This window comes from Aotus nancymaae, unplaced genomic scaffold (assembly GCF_030222135.1).
Source record: "Aotus nancymaae isolate 86718 unplaced genomic scaffold, 86718_ANA_hifiasm-v0.15.2.pri h1tg000020l, whole genome shotgun sequence".
Classification (NCBI taxonomy): domain Eukaryota; kingdom Metazoa; phylum Chordata; class Mammalia; order Primates; family Aotidae; genus Aotus; species Aotus nancymaae.
The window spans coordinates 44,526,561-44,536,927 of NW_026988432.1; the positions used below are offsets into that span (position 1 = coordinate 44,526,561).

At 42.8% G+C, this 10,367-nt stretch overlaps 1 pseudogene; it reads right to left on the reverse strand.

Moving 5' to 3' along the window:
• Positions 1-302: 302 nt before the first annotated feature.
• Positions 303-2,097, reverse strand: LOC105713481 (WW domain-binding protein 11-like; annotated as a pseudogene).
• Between the last annotated feature and the right edge of the window lie 8,270 nt (positions 2,098-10,367).

Below are 10,367 nucleotides of genomic sequence, written 5' to 3' on the forward strand. Positions count from 1 at the left end.
AATAAGTAACTAAGATCCCCCCAATCACAAATTTCCAAAGAACTGGAGAAGGGGAAGAAACAGGATGCAAATGTTGGTGTGAAAGGGAATGCATGTTAGCAGGACTGCTTCAATAACTGATCTATTCTGAATGAAATACCCTATTTTATGTGCAGCAAATTCTGAACAAGGCTAAATTTTAGGATATTCCTTGAACTGAAATTAGAAAATACCCTGACAGCTCTTTCATCTAAGTTTAATAAGAGCCTCTTTCTCCATGGGCCACTGTTGTGAACAGAAGCCTGTTCTGGCATCAAAAGCTGTCACAGTAGCCCTTCCATCTATTTCATGAAAGCCTCGTATACATCATCCTTAGTTTGTACTGCGACAGGCAGAAGCACCGGATCTAACATACTCTCAGTGCATTGGGTACAAATTGAGTAATCTCTGCCTTGGGATCAGTTATCTGTGGTTTGGCAGTGATGTTTGCTGTGGTTTTCTTCTCAATGGTGACTGCACTCATATTATCTGCCTTGGGTTGCTGAATCAAGTTGGGGGGGCACTTAAAACCCCAGGGTTCGACAAGGGAGCTGGTGTGAAAAGCTCAGGCGGGCAGGTCCAAGGGGAGGCACCAAAAGTGGGTGCATCATGCCAGGACAAGGTGGAGGAATACCCGGAGGTGCAGGCAGAGGTAACTTTGGTGGGGATCCCCAAGGAGAGGGACCAGCAGGACCTGGGGGAGGGCCAGGGTGGTGGTCCTGGAGGTAAAAGTCAGGGTAAAGGCCCTTAGAGTCCTGGCATTCTAGGTGGTCTCAGAAATGGAGGAGCTCCTGGAGGTGGTCCATGGGGAAGGCCCATAGGTGGCCCAGGAGGCCATAATAGTGAAGCAGGTGGTGATTCAAGAGATAGTGGTCCTGGCATAGGACATCCTTGTATCTGAGAAGGAGAAACAGACTGTGGGGGAGCCTGCTGCTGTGAAGAAGCAGTGGATGTGCCATCAGAATGAGATTCCTCTTCATGCTGTTTTTGTAATTGCTTTTCTGCTTCAAAGTCATCAGAATCATCTTCATCATTGTCCTCTGAAAATTCCTCTACTTTCCATCCCTCCTCAGAGACTTCTTGACCTGCCATATGAAGCAGGTTCTTCATGGCTTGAAGAAGAGTCAGGTCCTTCATGTTTGTCTTTTTCTTCCTTGATTTTCCAGGCATATCTGCAAACTGTACACTCAGACCTAACTTCTTTTCCTCACTGTTGCCTCTCTCACCATCATCACAGTGCACACTTTCTCCATCTGATCTGTCGGTGTCACTGTCATCAGTACTGTCATCATGCTTATCTTCATCTATGTCCTCAGGGCAGCCATCATCTGGTGCTAAAAACATCATCATCATGACCTCACTGGGCAAGTTCAAGACTATGCAACGTGTCTTCATCTCACCTATGGGGGGAAGATCTAGGGCAAAACCCACTTTACAGCCATACATCTGCACAACTTGAGAAGGAGGTAGACCACAAAGAGGGCCAAGAGGTTTTCTGCCAGGGGCAAATGTGGAGCACTATGTCCCAAGAAGAAGAAGGTTAGAAACTGCCCAAGTTGGAAGCCCATAGGCTGAGGTTTTCTTTAAGGATGGAGGGTGGCTGGGCACCAGGAAGTGGAATGTCCTAGATCAAAATGTTGGAAGGAGCATGCAGCACATCTGGCAAAGGAATACTCTCCACTTCCACATGCAGAGCATTCTTGACAGCATCAAAATATTGGTTAAGTTGAGCCCTCTTCTGTTCATAATCTACTTTAGCTTTCTCAATTTTTTGTTAATATCTGGATTCTCTTTTACATAGTTGTAGAATACGCTCAAAAGTTTCACACAGCTTTTTACACTTGTCTTTCAGTAGTTTCTCATTTAATTGTGGCTGTTGCACTGGGGTAAACTCCATTTCATCCTATTTCTCCATGTCTCAGATAATCTGTTTGGGATCCCTCATCTTTAAAACTGCAGCTCGAACCATCATGAGCTGTTTTTGTTCTTCAATTCTCTCTTCCAGTCTTCTTTTCAGGCTTGGTCTGTGGGGTTCATAAATTTTCCATTCTTGGTAGATGTTGTAGATCTCCTTCCCATGTTGACAATTTGTATAGTTTACTTCTTCATTAAAAAAAAAGAAAAGCAAAACACTTCTGCTGTTCTCCCAGGACTGTGAGAAGTAGGGAAGGGGCGATTCCTGACCTCTTTCACTTGGTAAGGGCTTTCAACTCAGCCTTCCTGTCAACCCCTCAGCCACTGCCATCTTGAAACCTTGTGTCTACAATCCTTATGTCATTTCCCATTCCTCTGTCCCACTGTCTCTCCAATTTTTATATTTTTAATAGAGATAGGGTCTTGCCATTTTGGCCAGGCTGGTTTCAAATTACTGGCCTCAAGTGATCTGCCCACCTTGGCTTCCCAAAGTGCTAACATTACAGGTTAACTTTTTAATAAATGGGGCAACTGAATATGGTTTTATGATATAAGTCTGAGAGGAGTTCAGTGAGAGCACAAAACATTAATTCCACCCAAAGATGTGGTGTCATAAAGAACCTAACTATATTAGTCTGTCCTAGCAAGAGAGAGAGAGAGTACAATCAAAGGCTACATGACAACTGTTTACTGGAAGGACTATTTACAGAGACGGGGAGGGTTAAAGGAAATCACAGGGATGGTGAAGGGCCCAAGAATGAACAGAAATGGGAAGAAGTTAACACTCCCAGTCTGAAAGGGTGTCAAGTGAAAGCCGTAACCATGGGAGCTGTGGTGTTGGTCAGAGGAGCAAAGCCACTGCCAAACCACAGTCCAGCAGGGATAAAAGTGTGGGGAGGTGGAGGCCAAGTGATTCAGTTAGATGGGGAGGGCATTTAAGGGAGATGGCACTGCAAAAACAAAAATACAGAGGTGTGGGAGAAAACCATGTCACACTGGTGGAATTGGAGTGTAGGATGAAGTAGAAGTCAGATCATGGAGGGCCTAGTATATCACACCAAGGCATCTGACCATATCCTACATAACCAGTAAGAGCCTGTGCACCATAAATGACTAAATGAATCTACTGCTAATTAAGTCCCTGTGTGTGTGTGTGTGTGTGTGTGTGTGTGTGTGTGTGTCTTGTGTGTGGGGAGGGGAACTGGGGGTTTGAGAGAGCATTTTGAGTAGTTTGAATCTGTTTCCCAGTTTAAGACTTTTCTGAACCAAGGCTGCTAATACAAATCACATATGTTATGGAGGACACTGTGCCGTTCCTAATTATTTTAGGGTAATGCATTTAGTTACACACCAAATTAACGCTAATTGAAGTTGGAAGAGGTTCAGAAAGCAATTAAATATTATTTGGAATTGAACAGTGGAGTAGGATATGTTGCTCTTGAAATACAGAATTCATGCTGATTGATTGCACTGGGCTAAACTGACATTTTCCCCCTGAATTCCAGCAAGCAATCCAGTCTTCCTCACTTTTATCCAAATCACATGAAAACAAGATAAAAGATGCTAATGCAAGTATATTTGCTCTTGTATTATGTGTTTGGACTAAAAGCCAAATGAGCTATGGGGAAGCCTACAAACTCCAAGTCACGTAACACGAATCATCTGTTCTGCTTCTTTCTTACTCTTGCCTATGGAAGTACAAGGGAGGTACTCAGAAGCTTGTTCAAAGAGAAAATGGAAAAATCATTATCAAAAAGAGCTCTTAGACACTGTATCTATTGCTTTTTTGGTCCTGTTTATGTCTTTTGTATAAAAAGAGATAGAAAAGATATACTAATTTTCTTTGTATCCAAACACACATATTATAATTCGCAGCACTTTTTTTTATACAAAAAGCAGATGTTTATTTTGCAGCAGCTATTTCTGAAGTCCAGACACAGTCTGGGGCCACAGAGCAGCATGGCTCATACTAACCAATTATAAGAATTAAATAAACCCGCAATTGTAGCTCTATTGGCACTATAACCTGAACTAAAAATTAAGCCTATTTGTAGAGTTTTTTTCTGTATGTATATTAGGTTTTATAGAATAAAAGAGTATCAATTTATACTGGCTACCTAACTTTATTTTGGCCTAAGTCAGTTATTGCTCTCTATCCAGTTTCAGGGTGTTGAAAGCAGCAGACTAGCTTAACTCATAGACAATACATGATGGTATGCACAGTTCTATTTGCTTAACTTGTATACATTCTGGATTTTGATCAAATTAATTTTTAATTAATTTGTTGCATCTTAAAATAAATGTGGGCTTAAAACCCCAATCTGATCATTTATTTGCTCAGAGATTTCTTGAGAGTTTAGCTGGAATAAGAGGAATAATTAAGTTACTACGAGTCTCTAGTGTATCATGGCAGTTCAGAAATTCAAAAAAGGATCTGCCCCACTCTCACAAGGGAGACTTTCTACAGGGGAAAGAAGTAAGGATTAAAATTCAGAGGAAATGATGACATCCAAGGGAAGAAGGGAAGATTTTACTCCAAAAGGAGAATGATTTAGACCAGCTACTCTGAAGCCCAAGAAAGAAACAGATCATAGACATACAAGAACTCTAGCTCATGTTTTAATAAGCAAAAGGAGAATCTCTTCTGGGGGCTGTACATCGTTCGGTGTTGCTGGAAGGCAGAATGTGTAGGAGGAAATGGTGTCAGGTAGCTGGAGAGTGCTCCTTAAATAGACAGCCATGCCAGAAATGTAAACATCCTTCTGTAGGTGACAGAGAGCCATTAGGAATTTTAGGAAGAGGAAGGGTGTACTAAAATTTGCCTTTCAGAAATATCACTTATGGAGGCACCACTGAAGGAGATAAGCCAAGAAGCATTTTAGTAAATGGGGATAATTCAAGGTAGGTTTAACAAAAGAACTATTTACACAGTCGTGGGTATGGTGCAGGAAAAGGTAAAGGATAGCAGAGAACCCAGGGGCTAGGAGCTGTAACTACCCCTAGGCCTGAAAAATGAAGGGAGAGAGCAGTTACTGAAAATCCAAAGGGGAGTACTGTGGATATCACACATCAATGCCCACCAGTCTCCACTGAAGGTGAGGCACAAGACAACTAAGTGGAAAGGAAGAGTCAGACAGTAGATGCCTGCTGGCTCCATCCTCAGACTCATCTATGTTTGTACACTGGACACGTAGTTGTAGCCACGGTGGCCAAAAAAAAAAAAAAAAAAAAAAAAAAAAATGCTATGCAGGCCCCTACTAAGTTGGACTTCTTCTTTCCAGGGCTGATCTAGCTACTTCTACTGCTATGTTGTGTGGCCTGCTGTCAATAGAGGCAGTGCTGAGACCCCACTTCGGTATATCCCTCAGGGAACCCAATTAGCCCAGTGATGGCAAGTTATTGGACCCCTTCCACACTGGAAACACTGACAGGGATTGACATGCTTTCCAGGCATGGGTTTGACTTTGCTGCTTATGATGCTTTGACTGGTACCTATATGAGGGCTCCAGAGTGTCAGGTTTTCTAATGTGTTCCTGCTTCACATCACTTTGTACGAAGGAACACTGTTTGGCAAAGGCAGTAGGTCAGTGAGTTCATGACCATGGATTCCATTGGTCTTATCATAGGCATCATTATCCAGGGCCTGGCAGCTTGATACAGCATTACAGTGGACTCTTAAAGGTGAAACTAAGGGACCATTTTAGAGATGTCATTCTTTGATGATGAGTTGCTGTTCTTCAGGATGCAGTACATACCTTAAACCAATGCTGATATAATGCTTATCCCCAGTGGGATATGTTGGTCAGAGAATCAGGGATTAAAAACAGGAGTGTCCCTTTCTACTGCTACTCCTCATAACCCACTTGGAGAATGTGTGCTTCTTATCTCTGCAAGGCTCTGTGAGTCCAGAGGCCCTCATTATTGGGGTACACATTAAGAGTCTCACTAAATTGAAATCTACAGCTGGCATCTGGTAACTTTGGGATCTTTGTGCCAGTAGGGCAGTAGGCACCAAAGGAGTTAACATAGTGGAAGGGATGATTGACTCTAATCACTATAAAAATATGAAGTTGCTACTAAATAGTTTTGGCATAGAGAAACATGTTTGTCACTCAAGTGGTCCCTGTGGTATCTCTTGCTATTCTCTTGCCAATTTTAACTACTAATGGACAATTTTGGTAACTACAGTCTGTTAATGTCTACACCATTCTGCAAGTAGTAATAGCCAGGCAACTTTGATGATGGTTAGACACAGTCGGTAAGCCTATGCACAGCCACTATTCCTGTCACCATAGCCTATTAAGCATGTACTTAGGTATCTAGAGAAAAAGAGTAACTGACAATGACCAAATAAGTCATCTTGCCCATCTGATTATTGAGAGGATCTTACACTATGAATGGTCTCTGATGGGTATTTACATGGGATACAAATATCTTCATGTTCTGTTCATTCCAAGAAACCCATCCACATCCCTCTCTCCCCTTCCACATTGTGATCAATATTCCAGTAGTGTCCTTTCCAAATTCCTGAATGTAAAAAACTATTATCAACTGCTCTTGAGTGAATGTAGATCTACTTCTGAGGCCATTTCTCCCCATATACAAAGTGGACAACTGTATGTACAGCTCGAGGTTGAAGCCACCAGCAGTGGGATCATGGTATAGCAGTCATTCCTATTTTCCTATTGCTAGCACACCAGACAGATCTATCCATAAACAAAGCCTACATCTTTTTCTCTTCAGTTAAATCATCATAGGGAGGGTTGAAAGCAAAGCAGTAGGAGCAGGAGCAAGATGGGAGTTGGAACCACTGGCTCTTCTAGGACAGTTTGCTGTACCTTCTGGACCTGCACAGGTATGGCTTCATATATACCAGGGATTGACAAACCATAGCCCATCAGCCAAATCCAACTTGCCACCTGTTTTGTAGCTTGCATTGTTTGCAAGCTAAGAATGGGCTTTACATTTTTAAATGACTAGAAAAAATCAAAATAAGAGTAATATTTCATAATATATAAAATTAGCTGAAATTCAAATTTCAGTGTCAAAAAATTAAGTTTTATTGGAACACTGCCATATTCATTCATTTTCATCTTGTTTATGGTACTTTTGTGCCATAGCAGCAGAGTTAAATAGTTGCAACAGGAACCATATGGCCCACAAAGCCTAAAATATTTACTATCCGCTCTTTGATAGATACAATTTGCTGACCCCTGATATATACTACTTCCATTTTATAATGCAATGTGCTGTGCACATCCAATTTTATGGGTCAGTGAATCAGAAACCAGAAGTTTGGCAATTTGGATATCCTATGGTCAAGAATTCAATCTGTTCCAAGACTGGCGCAGTCAGGATCTTTTTTCTAATGAATAGCTGTTGGCAGAATAGAACATAGCCTTATTCCAAAATTCGAGGGTGTCTGTCTTGTGATTCTTCTACTGGGGCTTGCCAGATGCTCTGCATAGCATTTTTGTCTGCCACTGACAGAGCAGATCATTGGTTTGGCTTGGTCACAGGGTCCATGTGGCAAGACTGCCTGAACTGCAGCCTGAACTGTCAAAGAGTTCTTTCTTAATTCAGGTTCCAATCAAAACTGTCAACTTATGAAAGTACCCAGTCAGCAGGTTGGTGCAGCATGCCTAACTGTGGTAGATGTTGCCTCAATAATCCAAAGAGGAACATAAAGCATTCTGAGTGGTATAAGGTACAGTAACTTCTCTCCTAGTTCAGATGGATATCCCAATATAACTTAGACCACTGGTCCTCCATAAACCTCAATATTGTAGGCTCTTGAACTTTCACAAGTTTTCCCTCTCACCCTTGGGCAAGCATCTATCATACTCTTTCCACAGATGTGGATCTCTATGGTCACCTGAGGTCAGGAGTTCAAGACCAGCCTGGCCAACATAGTGAAACCCCATCTCTACGAAAAATATAAAAATGAGCTGGGCATGGTGGCAGGCGCCTGTAATTCCAGTGAGGCTGAGGCAGGAGAATTGCTTGAACCTGGGAGGCGGAAGTTGCAGTGAGCCAAGATGGCGCCACTGCACTCCAGCCTGGGCAACAAGAGTGAAACTCCGTCTAAAAAAAAAAAGAAAAGAAGGTATTTTTATGCCAGGGGCCAGTCGTTCCATCGATTTGAGCTAGTAAAGACACTATATCTGGAACCTCAGCTCTGCTAGGTATCACCACGTGTAGCTGTCAGGGTTTTTCAAAGAATGTGAATATTTATATTTGTTTCATCATGGCAGAGAGAAGGCAAGACTAGATTGCGGTTCTGACTCAGATGGACAGAGCAGCGTGCAGAGGCTTACATCATGAATTTTAGCTCTGGAAAGACTGTAGGAATAAATCAAGAATCCTGAGAGGACCCACAGACCCTCTGAAGGAAGTGGACTACTCCTTCAGGACCCAGGAGACACCCCAAATACTGTGAGTGCCCAAACTGCAGAAGTGGGAAAGGGAGTTCCTCCACCCCTGAACACACACCCCCACTGGGGAAAATGAAGGTCTTATTTGCGAGAGAAGATTCTGACCTTACCTGGAGCTCAGTCAATTTAAAGAACTGAGTGAAATACATAAGTAGAGGTAGCAGTGGGAAAGGACCTGAGAGCTTGCTGAGTCCCCAAGCAAGCCACTCCTGCCTGAAATCACAAGGATCCTTCAGGAGGGCTGCCAGCAGCTCAGGGAAAATGTCACAGGGAGAAGGACATCTCCAGCTGAACTTTGTAACAATTTGAACTGGTTGAGAAGCCTCCTGGCCAGAGCTCAGGGGAGGGCGAGTCTGGTGTGTAGACTTCACAGGTGGGGGAAGAACTAAAGTCCTTTTCTTTTGCAGCTAGGAGCTATGTGGCCAAGTGCAAGTTCTCAGCCCTGCTTGCCCACTGCCTGGAAACAGACTCGGTGCTGTTGGTGGGGGCATGGTAGAAGTGAGACTAGTCCTTTAGATTGCATGGGAGCTAGGTAAGGTCTGTGACTGCCACTTTCCTCTATTTCTCTGATAACCTGCATGACTCACAAGAGGCAGCCATAATCCTCCTAGATACACAACTCTATTGACCTGGGAACCTCAACCCCATCCCCCACAGCAGCCACGCCAAGACCCACCCAAGGAGAGTCTGAGCTCAGACATGCCTAGCCTCTCCCCAACCTGATGGTCCTTCTCTACCCACCCTGGTAGCTGAAGACAAAGGGCATATAATCTTGGGAGTTTTAGGGCCCCACCCACCCCCAGTTCCTCTCCATACTATCACAGCTGATGCTCTCTGGAAAGCTCCACTTCCCAGCAGAAGGGAACAAAATAGCACAAAAATAGAAGGGAACAACAAGCACAAAAATAGAGCAAATAAGCCACCAAAGCTAAGAAGCTTCAGAGAGTCCATTTCACACCCCTGCCACCTCCACTGGAACAGGTGCTGGTATCTACAGCTGAGAAACTCATAGATGGTTCACATCACAGGATTCTGTGCAGACAAGCCCCAGTACCAACCTGAAGCTTGGTAGATTTGCTGGGTGGCTAGACCCAGAAGAGCGATAACAATCTCTACAGCTTGACTCTCAGGAAGCCATACCCATAGGAAAAGGGGGAGAGTACTACTCAAAGGAACACCCCCTGGGACAAAAGAATCTGAACAGCCTTCAGTCCTAGATCTTCCCTCTGACAGAGCCTACCCAAATGAGAAAGAACCAGAAAACCAATTCTGGTAATATGACAAAACAAGACTCTTTAAAACCCCCAAAAATCACACTACCTCACCAGCATGGATCCAAACCAAGAAGAAATCCCTGATTTACCTGAAAAAAAGTTCAGGAGGTTAATTAAGCTAACCAGAGAGCACCAGAGAAAGGCAAAGCCCACCCAATGCAAGGAAATCCAAAAAACTATACAAGAAATGAAGGTATAAATATTCAAGGAAATAGATAGCATAAATTTTTTTTAAATCAAGACTTCAGGAAATATTGGACACACTTATTTTAATGAAAATGCTCTGGAAAGTCTCAGCAGTGGAAATGAACAAGGAAAAGAAAGAAATTCAGAGCTTGAAGACAAGGTCTTCAAATTAACCCAACCAACAAAGACAAAGAAAAAAGAATAAGAAAATATGAACAAAGCCCTCAAGAAGTCTGGGGTTATGTCAAATGACCAAACCTAAGAATAATCAGCGTTCCTGAGGAAGAAGAGAAATCTAAAAGTTTGGAACCCATATTTGGGGAAATAATAGAGGAAAACTTTCTCAGCCTTACTGGAGACTTAGACATCCAAATACAAGAAGCACAAAGAACACCTGGGAAATTCATTGCAAAAAGAGCATCACCTAGGCACATTGCCATCAGGTTATCTAAAGTTAAGATGAAGGAAAGAATCTTAAGAGCTGTGAGAGTAAGTACCAGGTAACCTGTAAAGGGAAAAAAAGCTATCAGATTAACAGCAG